Below are 17,783 nucleotides of genomic sequence, written 5' to 3'. Positions count from 1 at the left end.
CAAATTAATATGATGCTCACTCCTGGAGGAGAGAGAGAGAGAGAGAGAGAGAGAGAGAGATCCCCATGGTAAGATGTAGAGAGAAAAGAATTATAAAGGATAAATACTTTTCTGTACGAGGATAAATACTTTCCTGTACAAATCAAATAAATATGAAACTTACTCTTGAAGGAGAGAGAGAGAGAGAGAGAGAGAGAGAGAGAGAGAGAGAGAGAGAGAGAGAGAGAGAGAGAGAGAGAGAGAGATGCCCATGGTAAGATGAAAACTTCCTGATTTTTCTTTTGATTGGTAAGAGAGATCAGTGTAAAGAACAGGAATATTTTTTTCTTTTTGTAATTTCATCAATATGATAATTTTTTTCGGGGGAGAGGCAGACAAAGAAAAGATATCGAGTGCGGGATTATATTTTAATTGAGACGAAGAGAAAGAGAGACAGATAGAAAAAAGTATAGATTGATTTTTTTTTTTTTATTGTGGAGATTGGGAAGTTAGGGTATGAAATTAGCGAACATATTTTAATTGCCAAAGGAAGACACTTTCCCTTACAATTTCATGAATATGATAATAACGTCCAGGGAAAGGAGAGAGTGAGAATTTGTAAAGAGAGAGAAAATGAAAGAGAGAGAGAGAGAGAGAGAGAGAGAGAAAGAGAGAGAGAAAATGAGAGAGAGAGAGTGGGCATAAAAAGAATTTGTAAAAGAGAGGACATAAAAAACAATTTGAGAGAGAGAGAGAGTTTGAAAAAATTTATAAAAGAGAGAATATGCAAAACAATTTGAGAGAGAGAGAAAGAGACAGTGAGAGAGCATGAACAAGAATTTGAAAGAGAGAGAGAGAGACATGACAAAGAATTCGAAAGAGAGAGAGAACATGACAAAGAATTTGAAAGAGAGAGAGAGAGAGAGATAAAAACAGCTGGAAAGAGAGAACATAAAAATTTGAGAGAGAGAGAGAGAGAATCAATTATTATAGCATGGAAGGATGACCAAACGAAATGAGCTCCTTGTGTACCTGCATTGGAGACAGCTTCCGATGGCTTTTAATCACAGAAGCAAAACAGGGGAAGCGTGGAAAATACTGGCGAGGAAATCGTAGTATAAAAAAGGGCATAATGAGAGAGAGAGAGAGAGAGAGAGACGGATCTGAAGGAAATTAACGCTGATCATTGTGAAAGAAGAAAGTAAAGTGGAGGAGAATCGTAATATAAAAATGAAGCTAATGAGAGAGAGCGAGAGAGAGGAGGAGGAGGAGGAGGAGGAGGAGGAGGAGGAGGAGGAGGAGGAGGAGGAGGAGGAGGAGGAGGAGGAGGAGGAGGAGGAGGAGGAGGAGGAGGAAGGAGAGAGGAGGAGGAGGGAGGCTAATCAAGAGAGATCAACGAAGACCCTTCTGGAAGAAGGAAATAAAGTAGAGGAGAATCGTAATATATAAAAAAGGACCTAATGAGATTGAAAGAGGAAGAGTAGAGAGAGAAAGAAGGGTAAATAAAGTAAAAGGGGGATTATGGTCAAACGAGCGAAGATCATTCTCTGAAATCTGATGAAATGAAAATCAAAAGGAAGGAAAAGGAGCAATAAAAAAAAATGGAATGAGTATTGGCAGAAAAGATGGGAGGATGAACCCAAACGAAGAATCTCGTGGTTTAGGAGCTGTGATCTAATTAAGACCAAAGAAGAAGTTAAAAAAAAATACGATGAAACCCAGGAAAATATTTAGAGGAGATCGGTTGAATGTAATTGAGACGAGACAGGAAGAAGAGGAGGAGGAGGAGGAGGATGGTAGGGGGTGATTAGTTTCGCAATAAGAGGTGGAAATAACAAAAATGGAAATAAGGCTAGGAGGCATAATAGAGAAAGGAATAACTGAAGATGATTCCGTGGAAAGTGAAAAGAGAGGGAAGCGAGGTGGTGAAAGGCAATAAGAGATGGCAGAATGAAACAGGAGACGAAGAGTTAATGAAATGTAAATAATAGAATTATGGGAAAGGAGAAATAATGCAGTGGAAAGAACTGGAAAGGCGAAGAGAATATCGGCGTGTGATTGAAAACAAGAAATATAAAAAATAAAATACTAAATGTGAATGGATTAGGAATTAAACAAACTGCTTGGATCGAGTTTGATAAAGAATGGATAATTCTTTATTAAACAGATGGATCATAAATTCCCTCCATCTTCTAATGTAATTTCTCCGTTTGTACTTGCATTATGAAATTATATTTACCCTTATTACTTACCTTTCGTCCAGCTGTATTCTTAATTGATTAAATCAATCTCCAGGTAAACTTGCTTTTATGTTAAATTGCTTCTGATGGACTTACCTTTGTCTGCGTGAATTTCCATCTGATAGGGTATTTCATTTCGTTTGAATTTGCTTTAGATGAAAGTTACTCATTTTAATTAGTTTTAGTTTAGTTTTTCTTTTTATGTGTCAGCTGAGCTTTACATCTTGAGAAGTATTGTCAGGCGGGCTGCCCCCGTCCCCAACCACACCTTTTTTTTTCCTTAGAACCGGTGTGCGGTGACTTTCATGAATTTTTATTTGCCTGGACACCTTGAGTAGACATCTCATGTGATTTTTCCAAGGGTAGACATTTCTTCATGTGAATTTTCCTTGGGTAGACATCGCCTCATGTGAATTTTCCTTGGGTAGACATCTTCTCATTTGAATTTTCCTTAGGTAGGCATCGCCTCGTGAATTTTCCTTGGGTAAATATGGCCTCATGTGAATTTTCCTTGGGTAGACATCTCCTCATGTGAATTTTCCTTGGGTAGACATCTCCTCATGTAAATTTTCCTTGGGTAGACATCTCCTCATGTGAATTTTCCTTGGGTAGACATCTCCTCGTGAATTTTCCTTGGGTAGACATCGCCTCATGTGAATTTTCCTTGGGTAGACATTTCCTCATGTGAATTTTCCTTGGGTAGGTATGTTCTCATGTGAATTTTCCTTGGGTAGACATCTCCTCATGCGAATTTTCCTTGGGTAGACATCTCCTCATGTGAATTTTCCTTGGGTAGACATCTCCTCATGCGAATTTTCCTTGGGTAGACATCTCCTCATGCGAATTTTCCTTGGGTAGACATCTCCTCATGTGAATTTTACCACTGGGCCGTGGTTAAAGTTTCATGGGCCGCTGCTCATACAGCATTATACTGAGACCACCGAAAGATAGGTTCATTTTCGGTGGCCTTGATTATACGCTGCAGCGGCTGTACAGAAAACTCGATTGCGCCAAAGAAACTTCGGCGCATATTTAACTTGTTTTGTGATGTGCATTAGTTGTAAATGAATTTTTTTTATGCACGGCTATAATTTATGTTAGGTTTTTAAGAAGAAAATAATTAAGACAAACGCAATTCCTCATTGATATATATTAAGCAAACACAAGCACAATTCTGTCTTGGCGTTTGTAAGAAATTGCCGTTAGAAGCGCATTATTATTATTATTATTATTATTATTAGAGACTTGGTAATGTTATTAAAATTTCATAAAGATAAAAAGAAAAAATCAAATCTGTGTCAACTATCAATTACGTAAACATTATTAATGGAACAACTCTCAAACTATACATAGTATATCTCTGGAAAATACCTTAAGCTGTAGATTAGAAACAAAGGGCTGAGAAAAGAAACCTCAGCCTTGAGTAATTAATTAATAGGTAGACTAAGAGTGAAGTAACGGGTGATTAAAATAATACTTTGATCTGTCAGAGCTTTGTGCTAAAAGGTCAAGTCCCTCGAGGAGCCTCGTTCATAAATCTTTGTAAAGTCTGTATTTTTAAAGTGACAAGTGTCAAGTTTTGGCATTCCCAAAGATAGTGTTCTGAAAAGAAAACTTTTGTGCCGGCTTTGTTTGTCCGTCCGCACTTTTTTCTGTCCACTTTTTCTGTACGCCATCATATCTTAACCACTTAGGCTATAGGGCTGCAAATTGATAAGTTGATCATCCACCTTCCAGTGTTCAAACATACCAAATTGCAGCCATCTAGCCTCAGTAGTTTTTATTTTATTTACGGTTAAAGTTAGCCATAATCGTGCTTCTGGCAACGGTATAGGAGAGGCCACCACGGCCGGCTGAGAGTTTCATGGGCCGCGGCTCATACAGCATTATACCGAGACCGCCGAAAGATAGATGTATTTTCGGTGGTCTTGATTATACGCTGCGCAGAAAACTCGATCGCTTCGAAGAAACTTCGGCGGATTTTCTACTTTTTTTTTTTCCATACCCTGTACAGAATTTTTATCCCTTATATAAGTGCTGGACACACAAACAGCTGTATTTGTGGTGTGAGCAATGCATTTCTGAGGCGTCAGTAATTTGCTGCAGTATAATTAGCAGCAAATGATTGCGGCGTAAACTAACCTTGTAATTACCACATTTTCATCATGCATTTTGGCACTGATACAGTACCTGACCCACTTCCTGGTGATTAATGAGTACAAATATGATACGCTTTAAATGTCCCTTTGCTCCGTTATTAAGCGTGAATTTTATTTTCCAGTCCAATTCCATAATTCCCCGTAGCGAGGTTGTGCCATCAGTGCACCTCACGCGGCGCACTGTAGGCATTACTTAAGGTTCTTTGCGGTGTCTCTTCGGCCCCTAGCTGCAACCACTTTCGTTCCTTTGACTGTACCTTCTTTCATATTCTCTTTCTTCCATCTTGCTGTCCACCCTCCTAAGAATTGTTTCATAGTGCAACTTTGCGAGGTCTTTGACCTCCTGTTACACCACTTTCAAACCTTTCTACTCAGTTCTCTTTCAACGCTGAATGACCCTCCTAGTCCTGTAGCGCTTGGCCTTGTCCTTAATTCTATATATTCCTATATAATTCCAAAATCATTTATCTGTTGTTTAGCCTCTTAATGCGAGTGTGAACATGACTACCCTTCACTCATGGGAGTGTAAGTTACCTGAGCCCATAACTTGAAGAGTGAAAGATTCGGCGGACTTGTTTTATTGGACCAGAGGGACTGAGTTCAGCTAGGGCGAGGGTTTATAAGTTTTTTTTTTTTTTTTCCCTTTATTATAAGGTTGGAAGGCGTTCAACCTCTTCGATCTTCTGTCAGACGTGTCACCCCTTCCTGTTTAAAAGAGACGAGGCATTACTTAACCACCGGGAACAACGGGACGTTCGTCAGTGTAACGCTTTTTGCGAAGGCAGCCGTTAATATCCGGTTTGCCTTTTTTTTTTTTTTTTTTGGATGAAAGGGAATTTCATCATTGCTTAGATATTTAAAGTAACACCTTTTTTTTGTTTCTTTGGTGTACGTGGTTCCTTTCTGCTCTATTTAGAAAGAGATTTTCTTCACTTCTTGTGTGTTATTATTATGAAAATAGATTTTCAGAATAGTGTTTGGGTTTTTCTGTGGTCATGAGAATGGAATTACCACTTAGTATCTGTGTCATTTCTGAAGTCTTTATGGTAGTGGAATTTCTGTTTGGTATCAGGATCCATTGCATATATATAAAAATGGAATATATGTTTTTTTTTATTAATGTTTAATTTCAGTTTTCATGAAAGTGGACAAAATATGTGTATCAATTCCTTCTTGTTGTTATGTGAGTGGAATTTCCAGTTGGTGTCAGTTTCCCCTCTATTGTTGTTATGGTATTGGGATTATCCATCTGTTTGTAGTTTTTACGACGGGTATAAGTTGCGTTTCTGTTGTGGAATTTCCATTTTGAATCAGTTTCGTCTCCGTTGCTTATATGAGAAGGGAATTGAGATGTTAAACGCTGCCAGTGAGTGATGACAGGGTACTTTGAATTTAATAATTTGGTTCGTGATATTTTTTTTTATGGCGAGGACATTCACAAACACGTGTGAACAAATCAAGCTTGATAAAGGGATTAATAAAAAACCAAGTGAAATATGCGCCGAAGTTTCTTCGGCGCAATCGAGTTTTCTGTACAGCCTCTACAGCGTGTAATCAAGGCCACCGAAATAGATCTATCTTTAGGTGGTCTCGGTATAATGCTGTATGAACCACGGCCCATGACACTTTAACCACGGGCCAGTGTTGGCCTATCCTATATCGTTGCCAGAAGCGCGATTATGGCTAACTTTAACCAAATAAGATAAAAACTACTGAGGCTAGAGGGCTGCAATTTATTACGTTTGATGACTGGATTGTGGATGATCAACATACCAATTTGGAGCCCTCTAGCCTCAGTAGTTTTCAATGTCTGAGGGCGGACAGATAAAGTGGGGACAGAATAAAGTGCGGACGGACAGACAAAGCCGACACAATAGTTTTCTTTTACAGAAAACTAAAAACGAAAGGTATAGAGAGCTTATTCGCGAAGTGGAAATCACAGAGTGGCGTCCGTAGCAGTTGTATTGGCTGTTATGAGACCAGTCATTTAAATAATTACGGTGTACTAATGTACTTCAGCGAATTTGCTACGTCTAATGGTGAAATTATACAGGGATAATCTTAAGCAATGGGGAATTATTCTCCCTAAATACTAAATGGGTGGTGTTTCCGTGTTTTTATGCGTTCTCCCATCCGTGTATGTCCTGTTTACGGAAAAAATGTCCACGTGATGTTAATAACATTAATTCTGGGAAGGAGAAATAAACATGCAGTTGGGAACTCTAATAATAGCCTTGATTTAACTGTCCTTGCCTGCCATATTTACTGCAGATTTGTTGGGACACTGATCTTCTTGTAATTTTCGGAGACTATAAAGTTGCAATGAATGTTACAAATGTTACCGGTGTTATTAAACGCGGTCGGTGTGTTCTTGCTTCCCCGAAGTGAATTGCAACGTTGCTTCTGGTAAATGGATGTGATATTAATGTTGCCGAACGTGTTAGAGTTATTATTGACGTTTGTCTTCTCAATATAGTATTTCAGTGCTTGTTTTATTTATTTTTTATGTTTATTGTTTTTATAGTAGCTATGTTGTTCATTTAATTGACATCGGCATCAATGACCCAGTTGCCAGGATGCCAGATGACTGAAAATCATTCATTCATTCCTAATATTTTCTTGCCCTGACCGGTGGGATGTACTATGTTGTCAATTAAGAGAAAAGTCCATTTAAGAGAGTTATGGTAAATTACCCACTTTTAGTTTTCTGTAAAGGAAACTATTGTGCCGGCTTTGTCTGTCCGTCCGCACTTTTTGTGTCCGCTCTCAGATCTTAAAAACAGGCCGTGGTTAAAGTTTCATGGACCGCGGCTCATGCAGCGTTATACCGAGACCACCGAGAGATAGATGTACTTTCTGTGGCGTCGATTATACGATGTACAGAAAACTCGATTGCGCCGAATTTTCTTCGGGGCATTTTTAACTTGTTTGATTGAGTATTCATAATTTCCAAGTTTTATGCTGGATAGGTATTCCACCTTAATGTATTTCTTTACTCCCGTAAGTCAGAGTGGCTCCATGGGAAAAAGGGGTCGGTATTGTAACCCTACATTCATTCATAAAGTGCTGCGTTGTGTACGAAACCCCTGTTAAGAAAATTTCTACATTATTCGCCTGGTTCCTACTACTACAGAAAAACCTCTTCAGCAGCACGTCTACTGCGCTGTTCACCTTTGCCTTAGGCGTATTCTAGTGCTTCTTGGATATCATGGTTCACCCCAAGGCCAAGAGAAAGAGAAGGTCTGCTCACTCACCCCCAAATCCCCCATGTAGGCGGAGCTTTGTCTCCCTCCTTATTGCGTCAGCAGGTGAGTTGCCGTAATGAGCAGGGACCTCTAAGACACGTCATCGCCTAGGTAGTTACCCCAGGTGGGAGGCGACTCCACCCAATTGGGTAGACCTTCTCTCTCTTGGCCTTGGTTCTCGCTTCCCAGTGCACATTCTAAAGCGTCTGTCCACTATTTTCTGGGTCTTCCTTTATTCTTGCCTTCTAACACTTGGTGATACTCTTTTCGCCAGCCTATCTTCCTCAATTCTTTCCACTTGACCTAACCATCTTAGGAATTATTGATTCATCCTTTCATCAAAGCTTACCCCTTTTACCAAATGTAAGTATATCCATATTTTTTATAGTGCTTATTTCTTCTTATATTGCATATGGTACATAAACAATTCATGTTATCAATTTCAGTCTTTAGTCCGTCATTTACATTCAGTATCCACACTTAACTCGCACAAAGGAGAGTTGACTCAACAATCCACTCATACATTCTAGCTTTGGCTTCCACGGACACTTCATTTTATATATATATATATATATATATGTGTGTATATATATATGTGTAATGTTTGTGTACATATATATATATATATATATATATATATATATATATATATATATGTATATGTATATATAATATAATAATAATAATAATAATAATAATAATAATAATAATAATAATAATAATAATAATAATAATAATAATAATGAAGAAGAAGAACCTAGACGAGCATAGTTGGCCAAATCAGGCTCTGTATATGCAATAAAATCACGTGTGAGGGTGAAAAACTCTTACGAGAAGGCAGGTTAGGTGCTTTATGAAGTACAGAGGAATCTAGGAGTACCAAACCACGGTTGTGGTATGAGAGGCTGATCAGACCGGTTACTCTCGAGTTCACAATTTCTTAGCTATATTAAAAAATAGTAAAAAGTAAGGATACGATTTCTGAATGATTATATTTGATATTCACCTTACCAAAACAATTTCTAGTATCATTTTCTAACTTTTCCCCCCCTTTTTTGGAGCCAACGATGCGAGTCGTTTTGAATGGCAAATTCCTGCCTGAAGGCGGCATTGCTTTCATGCATGACTGGCCGTGGCTGCTAAATTATTTTCTTTCTTTATTTAGAGAGAAATCATTTTTCATGAAAGGGGTATATTCTCTTTGTTGGGTTGAGAAATATGAAGGAATGAATAAGCAACAGCCGAATGTTGGAGGTTGGAGGCGCATTTTTCAGATTCTCTCTCTCTCTCTCTCTCTCTCTCTCTCTCTCTCTCTCCTCCTCCTCTGACTCTTTCCATCCTCCTCCTCCTCCTCCTCTTCTTCTCCTTCTTCTTTTTCTTTTTCTTCTTCTTCTCCGCTTCTTCGTCTTCTTCTCCGCTTCTTCTTCGTCTTCTTCATCTTCCTCTTCTTCTTCTTCACCCTTCTTCTTCTTCTTCTTCTTCTTCTGCCCCGCAAGAAAATATAACGAATCGTGACCTGTGACCTGATGTAGGCTTCGGGTCTTGAGCTAGCCAGTCGTAATCAGGTTACTGGAAAGTTAGACGATTCGGAAGTCGGGCCGGACACCCTCGAAGACTTAGAGGTCACCGAGACCTCCTCGAGAAGAAAATCCCAAGTGTGAAGGGCGAGGTTTTATTTTAAATTCTTTTGGCTGATGTTCACTAAGGGTGTCATTTGTATATTGTTGTTCTTTAGGAGGATTTAGTTTGATTTGATCATGTTTATTTTGCAGGGACTTAGTTTTGATTTGATCATGTTTATTTTGCAGGGACTTAGTTTTGATTTGATCATGTTTATTTTGCAGGGACTTAGTTTTGATTTTATCTTGTTTATTATGTAGGGACTTAGTTCTGATTTTATCTTTTTTCTTTTGTAAGAACGTAGTTTTGATTTAATCTTGTTTGTTTTGTAGGGACTTAGTTTTGATTTAATCTTGTTTATTTTTTAGGGACTTAGCTTTGATTTTATCTTGTTTATTTCGTAGGGACTTAGCTTTGATTTTATCTTGTTTATTTCGTAGGGACTTAGTTGTGATTTGATCTTGTTGATTTTGTAGGGACTTAGTTTTGATTTTATCTAATTTATTTTGTAGGGACTTAGTTTTGATTTGATCTTGTTTATTTTGTAGGGACTTAGTTTTGATTTTATCTTATTTATTTTGTAGGGACTTTGTTTTGGTTTTATCTTATTTATTTTGTAGGGACTTTGTTTTGGTTTTATCTTATTTATTTTGTATGAACTTAGTTTTTATTTTATCTTATACATTTTGTAGGGACTTAGTTTTTATTTCTTATATATTTTGTAGGGATTTAGTTTTGATTTGATCTTGTTTATTTTGTATGGACTTAGTTCTGATTTTATCTTATATATTTTGTAGGGACTTAGTTTTGATTTTATCTTATTTATTTTGTAGGGACTTAGTTCTGGATTTATCTTATATATTTTGTAGGGACTTACTTTCGATTTGATCTTACTTTCGATTTGATCTTGTTTATTTTGTAGGGACTTAGTTTTGATTTTATCTTATTTATTTTGTAAGGACTTAGTTTTGATTTAATTTTTTTTTTCTTTTTTTTAGGGACTCATTTCTGGAACGAAAATCGGAGGGCAAAAAAATTAAAGGTCAGTGTTCCTCAACTTGATTACCTGACACTCGAGAGAAATGACTCGAGAATAGTTTTGTAAAAAAAAAAAAAATCTTCAGATCTCATGTTATCCAGTACAGTGCAAGAGAATTCTTTAAATTAGTCACTGTAAGTAGCCCCTGTTTAAAAGTCTGAATACTGAGTAACGCTAGTAATCTTCATATTGCTCTTCATAAATTATTCCCGACAACAGTATTAGGTTTAAGCACCTTATGCACTCAAAAGAACATTTGTTGTACACTCATATAGCGTCACATTAATTCATGTCGGATTAAAGTATTAATCGTATTCATGTATTCATTTTCATTTTCCATTAGGGAAATGTTTAGTGCCCGTGCAGTCGTAAACTCTCCCAAGATTTATTTTGAGTCTTCTTTAGATGTAATTCCTCCAGTCTCATTTACATATTCATATTAAACACAGTAGTGTGATCTTTAATCCGACTCGCTCATTCGTTATAAATTCAGCGTAGATAAAATTCTTATTTATTCATGTAAATCATATGATTTCACACTTGACAGCATTTTCAAGTGGTATCTAAGTCCCTCTGTCTGACACAAAAGGGATTTTTCCTCTCCTTCTCCCTCCCTTCCCCACTCTCTCTCTCTCCTCTCCCTTTCTTTTCTTCTCCTCATTTAGTCATCTCTCTCATCATTAACATGTTAAGTTCTTGTCATTTTACTCATTCCCTTTCTTGACAGCATTTTCAAGTAACACATGACACCCGCTTTCTGTCACAGCAGGGACTTCTTCCTCTTCTCCTCCTCCTCCCCACCACCCCTTTCCCTCTCCCTTTCTCTGCTTTTCTTCATTTACTCCTGTCTCCACTCTTCCTTTGTACTCGTCATTTTACTCATTCCTTGCCTCGTCCACTTTATCTTACGGTAAGGCAAATTTAGCTTTGGCACGTTACCGATTAGTAGGCAGCCCAGTAGCCGTTGAGAGTAATGACTGATGTTGCACTTGTAGAAAAGGCATAGACAAACTGCTGTTCTGCAGTGCGAGCAGAGCTCTGTGGGTGAAGTGAGACACTGATGAGTAGAAAGTATAAAGGTTCGTTGATCTTGTCTCTTACTAAAGTGATGAGGACTCAGGTGAAGATATATAACTTCCATGCAAAGCTGTTGAGGCCTCTCAATAGCAGAGGTTACAGCAACAACATTCTGTAGTATTTATTTAGAAATAAAAACATGGCGTATTTGTCGAGATTAATGTATATACAGTAGCTTGCCTATGTAATGAATTCCGAGAGTCATTAACAGCAATTCTGCTTTACATAGGTAACGTGAATACCCCAAATCCTCTTCAAATAGTTGTTGATAGAATATAAACGGAATAACTGATTTCCTAACGATTAATGAGTGGCATAAAGTATAAAACTGTGATTTGTATAATTTCGGGCCATTAAAAAAATGTTGCATATTTCTCTTTGCTCACCCAGGTGGGGTTGGTTCATGTTTTAATCCCTTTTTGATGAGAGTAGGATCTTCTCTGCATCCTCATTATAAATAGTTTTAGTTTCTGAAGGATATTCTCTTGGGGTGAATAGAATTTATGAAGGGCTTATGACGTTTTGTTATAAATTTTCCCCTTGCCTCGAAGCCTAGCCTAATGTCCCAAGATCCCGTAGGGAGGCTAGGGCCGTCAGTGCACCTCACGGTTGCACTGTATGCATTACTCCTGGTTCTTTGCAGCGTCCGTTCGGCTCTTAGCTGCAACCACCTTTTCATTCCTTTTACTCTACCTCCGTTCTTATTCTCTTTTTTCTTCTGGCTTTCCACCCTCTCTAACAATTGTTTCACAGTGCAACTGCGAGGTTTTCCTCCTGTTACACCTTTAAAACGTTCTTAATGCCAATTTTCCTTTCCGCGCTGAATGACCTCATACGTCCCAGCGCTTAGTCATTAGCTTAAATTCTCTACCCCCCCCCCTCCCAGTGTTCCAAGAGGTAATGCTTAATATAGCATTTTTGCGATATTTTCCACTTAGCGTTGAAGCTCAAGTCGCTTACACCGTTGCTCGAGTATGAATGTAAATTCCATTAGCAGGAAAGTAAGAGTAATTTCAGCCGGCAGGACACGTATATCGTTCTCCCCCGAAAGCGGCTTTCCTTTTTTCATTTTTTGAAGGATTGCGCCTAAAGAAATGGATAGGTACCGTAGCTGGTAGCATTCCTGAAGACATTATGTCCTCGTGGAGCCAGCAACTCTCTCTCTCTCTCTCTCTCTCTCTCTCTCTCTCTCTCTCTCTCTCTCTCTCTCTCTCTCTCTCTCTCTCAACACCTTACTATCCCCATAGCATCCAATTTTACAACCCCCCCCACTTTTTTGGGGGGATTGCGACGAAAGGAATGCATGAGTACCGAAGCTGATATTGTGAGAGGTGCTAAAGAAGAGAGCAGATGGACATGTACTGCTATTTTATTGATGCTGTTGTTGTTTTAGATTTAGCTGGCCTTGTGCCAGCACGGGCTCTTGCTCCTAGAGCAGCCCGTAATATTTTATTGAGAGAGCAGGCCGCTTATAAAGCGGCGCGCGGACGTCGTACAAAGACATACAGTGGGATACAGGTGACCCGAGGTCAATTGTTCTCAATGTGAAATAGGACAGGTAAATACAAATTACATGTAAAAATAAAATGACAAGAATGGGCACAATAATGTTTTGACACATGTGCAATGTAAACAGGCACAAATGAATAAGTAACAGATAAAATTTTACATAGATAAAATATGGCTATTTAACGTGCCCTAAGTTCATGGGAAAGGCAGCGTGGAAAACGGGAGGTTCACTATAGAAAACCCGTTGAGCGGGGACTTTACAATATCATTCCCGAAGACATTATGTCCTCGTGGAGCCAGCAACTCTCTCTCTCTCTCTCTCTCTCTCTCTCTCTCTCTCTCTCTCTCTCTCTCTCTCTCTCTTAGAGATAAAAATTTTTTATGTACAGTAGTATAGACATCTCTCTTTCTTTGTATCTTAGATATTTCAATATGCACAGTTTTTTATTGAACACTGCCATGCAGCAACACCCTACTATCTCCCATAACACCCAATTTTACTTTCCAACTTTGTCTTCCTTTGTACCGCAAGGAAAATGATGGATCGTGACCTGTGACCTAATGTCGGTTTCGGATCATGAGCTACGGTCATAATCTAGTTATACCCAAGTTATGTGATTCTTCAGTGGGAGGCTCTCTCTCTCTCTCTCTCTCTCTCTCTCTCTCTCTCTCTCTCTCTCTCTCTCTCTCTCTGAAGAAAGAACGAAAAAAAAATCCTCTCGAGTTCCTGTTTTGTAGTTTTATAATAAAATTGCGTACAATCAACTTTCGTCAATATTTTTGTGGGTTTTTGGAGGAGATGTCACTTCAGAAACTGTATTTTATTTGTTTCCATGACGTGCGCGCGCGCAACACACTCACACACAAACACACACACACATTATGTATGTATGCATGTATGTATATAATATGCATATATATATGTGTGTATGTATACATGTGTGTGTATGTATCTATGTATGTACGTATGATTCTTTTTTGCTTGTATGTATCTAAAGCTTTTCAGATTGATGATGATCTTATCCTTGAAATATTTGTTTCTTTTGCTTTAGAGTAAACAGCGTATTCTATATGCACATATTTGGTCTTTACAGTCATTTCAATAGCAATTCTCTAAGAAACAAACTGAAGTCATTCCCATTTATTTCATGGAAAATTTTAGATCATAGATGAAAATTTGTTAATTATATTTTGAATATAATGAATTATTCACTTATGTTGAGCCTTAATAATGTTAAGAAAGGCTTCTCCATATTCTTCTCCCACCAGTTTAATCCAAGCATATTCTGAATATTCTTCTATTTCCTCTTGCAACATCCTTAGGAATATTCTTGTATCTGATTCTTGCATAAAACCGTATACGTAATCTTGTATCCCATTCTTGTATAACATCTGTATACATATTCTTGTGTTCCATCATCTATACATTAGCTAACTTTTTTTTCTTGCAGATTTTTTTGCTTGATTAATTATTTCATACTTTTAGATTTTATTTGTTCTTACTTCGCGTTCACTTTGAAATTAACATATTTCAAAAATAGTTTCTATTTCTCAAATACTGCATATGTAAGGCCAACAGTTAGGAGGCTTTACCCACAAGCTCCCCCATTCAGACCTACTCTCTCTCTCTCTCTCTCTCTCTCTCTCTCTCTCTCTCTCTCTCTCTCTCAAGATTCCATTGCCTTTTTCCTCACCTATAATACCATCCTCATAGAGGCCGAAGAGATGCTGCAAAGTACCTTAAGTAATGCCGTCAGTGCACCTCATGCGGTGCACTGTAGGCATTACTTAAGGTACTTTGCAGCGTCCCTTCGGCCCGTAGCTGCAACCCCTTCCATTCCTTTTATTGCATCTCCGTTTATATTCCCTTTCTTCCATCTTACTTTTCACCCTCTTCTAAAAAAATTTTTATAGGGCAACTGCGAGGTTTTCTTCCTGATACACCTTTCAACCCTATTTACAGTCACTTTCCGTTTCAGCGCTGAATGACCTCATAGGTTCCAGCGCTTGGCTTTTGGCCTGAATTCTATGTTTCCATCATCCGCAACATATAATCCTAAAAACTGTATGAATCTGATGCTATAATTCTTACCTCAAATTTATTAGCGTTCATTTACAAACGTCCTGCTGCTATTATCTTCATTGTATTCCTTTTAATATTGGCCTCTGTTTTTTTCCTGATTTCAAACTCTTCTTCACTGTTACCAGTCAGCATTGGCATTTGGAAACATGAGCCACCTGAACATCCAGCTACGCCCTCTCTCTCTCTCTCTCTCTCTCTCTCTCTCTCTCTCTCTCTCTCTCTCTCTCTCTCTCTTAGAGATAAAAATTTTTTATGTACAGTAGTATAGACATCTCTCTTTCTTTGTATCCTAGATATTTCAATATGCACAGTTTTTTATTGAACACTGCCATGCAGCTCTCTCTCTCTCTCTCTCTCTCTCTCTCTCTCTCTCTCTCTCCTCTCCTTCGTCTTCTTCCAACACATTTATAGCCGTTCCCGCAACCCCTCATCATTCTGTCCCTCACACTTTAATAGCGAGAGAATTCATGTTTTAGCCTCTCTCTCTCTCTCTCTCTCTCTCCTTCGTCTTCTTCCAACAGATACTCATAGCCATACCCTCACCCATCATCAGTCTGTCCCTCACACTTCAATAGCGAGAGACTTAAATAATCCCTTAGCTTCACTCTTCTTCTTACCAGCCACTGTCTCGTCTGTCTTCAGGCTCCTTCATATTAAACTTATGATGATGGACGGTCGTTAATTGACAGGCGGCCGCAACGCACATTCTCAGCGCTATGCATATTACATCTCGATCGATTCCGTCTTGCGCGTTATGTAGGTCCCTGTGTATTCCTGCGTAATAAATTTACCCTTTATTTCTCAGACGCAATGGTGACGTAATGTGCCCTGTATTTAAGCTGCATATTCTATTCTGTTGCGTGGAAGCTTTTTCTTGGCAAGTTGAACTCATGAGTTTGTATGTATTGGTGTTTCATCTCTTCATCTTGTTTTTCCTATTACGTTCTGTTACATTCTTCAAATGAATACCATATTTTGGAAGCTTGAATTTCGAGTCTGTGGACCTTGTGGGCTTGTTCCATATGAATAGGGTTTATCCTGAATGATATATATATATATATATATATATATATATATATATATATATATATATATTATATATATTTAGTTATTTATTTCTAGGTAGAAGACTCTTTTAAACATGTAGTATTGAATGTGATAGATGCATCAGCGGCATAATTTGTGTAGAGTTTTCTCTATCCTTCTGAAAAATAAAGAAAACTATACAATAATAATAATAGTAATAATAATAATAATAATAATAATACAGAATCTACTGGTCACTTTAAACCAGACTTTTATCCTTTTCGTGGTCAGGTCGGCAACGTGACCTCATTGTGATTATGGGATGCGGTTTCGTTCCCGCTACCGGACATCATAATTGCTTCATATTTCTTTCACTTGGAACCAAGGCTTTGTAGAGACAAGCGTATCCAAAAAGCGCGGAGAATTTGAGGAGTTAAGAGGGTATTATGTCTATTACAAGTAAATAATAATAATAATATAATAATAATAATAATGTTAATGCTCAGTTTCGTTCTGCTTTTTGAATAAATTCTCCCTCCTGCTTCTTTTCCCTGAAAGCTTAGATTCAGCCTCTTATCCTGTCCCTGCCGCTTCGTGGAACCCAGAAGTGCCAAGGCAACACGGCGCTGTGAGCCGGCAAAACGAATTCGAGATCAAATAGGAATGAAATGACGCTCCACAAATTATTTTGTCGTCCAGCGCGGCTCTCGCGAAAGCGATCACAGGAGATTAGTGGTCCTGAGATCGGTCCTTCTCTTTATAGCTGCTCAGTATCGCGGCCCGTTTGACCGACTGGAGACCGCCGGCGGTTTATACTCGGGCGAGCTAACATTCTGTGAAATTTCGAGATGGCTTATTCACGAAATTTTGAGATGGCTTATTCACGAAATTTCGAGATGGTTTATTCACGAAAGTTCGAGATGGTTTATTCCATAAATTTCGAGATGGCATATTGACGAAAGTTCGTGATGGTTTATACACGGAATTTCGAGATGACCTATTCACGAAATTTCGAGATGGTTTATTAACGAAATTTCGAGATGGCTTATTGACGAAAGTGCGAGATGGCTTATTCACGAAATTTCGAGATGGCTTATTACGAAATTTTCGAGATGGATAATTCACGAAATTTCGAGATGGCTTATTCACGAAAGTGCGAGATGGCTTATTCACAAAATTTCGAGATGGCTTATTACGAAATTTCGAGATGGCTTATTCACGAAATTTCGAGATGGCTTATTCACGAAATTTCGAGATGGCTAATGTACTAAATTTCGATATGGATAATTCACAAAATTTTGAGATGGCTTATTCACGAAGTTTCGAGGTGGTGTATTCACGAAATTTCGAGGTGGCTTATTTACGAAATTTCGAGGTGGCTTTTCAGGAAATTGTGAGGTGGTTTATTCACGAAATTTCGAGATGGGTAATTCACGAAAATTCGAGATGGCCTATTCACGAAATTTCGAGATGGCTATTTCACGAAATTTCGAGATGGCTAATCCACGAAATTTCGAGATGGTTAATTCAAGAAATTTCGAGAAAGACTAATTCACGAATTTTCGAAGTGGCTTATTCATGAAGTTTCGAGATGGCTGATTCACGAAAATTCGAGGTGGCTAATTTACGAAATTTCGAAGTGGCTTATTCATGAAATTTCGAGATGGCTAATTCACGAAAGTTCGAGGTGGCTAATTCACGAAATTTCGAATTGGCTATTCATGGAATTTCGAGATGACTAATTCACGAAAATTCGAGATGGCTTATTCACGAAAGTTCGGGATGGCTTATTCACGAAATTTCCAG

The 17,783-nt window shown here is 38.2% G+C and overlaps 1 protein-coding gene across 1 annotated transcript in view; it reads left to right on the top strand.

Moving 5' to 3' along the window:
* The window catches only part of LOC136838473 (uncharacterized), a 606,774-nt gene that overhangs the window by 85,392 nt on the left and 503,599 nt on the right, over nt 1-17,783 (top strand). The window contains exon 2 of the mRNA XM_067103433.1: nt 10,242-10,285. The gene's annotated coding sequence lies outside the window, so the exon portion shown is untranslated. The remainder of the gene's footprint in view (nt 1-10,241; nt 10,286-17,783) is intronic.

Source organism: Macrobrachium rosenbergii, chromosome 5, assembly GCF_040412425.1.
Source record: "Macrobrachium rosenbergii isolate ZJJX-2024 chromosome 5, ASM4041242v1, whole genome shotgun sequence".
Lineage (NCBI taxonomy): Eukaryota > Metazoa > Arthropoda > Malacostraca > Decapoda > Palaemonidae > Macrobrachium > Macrobrachium rosenbergii.
Note: the sequence above shows the minus strand (reverse complement) of the source record. Positions and strands in the feature narration are given on the sequence as shown.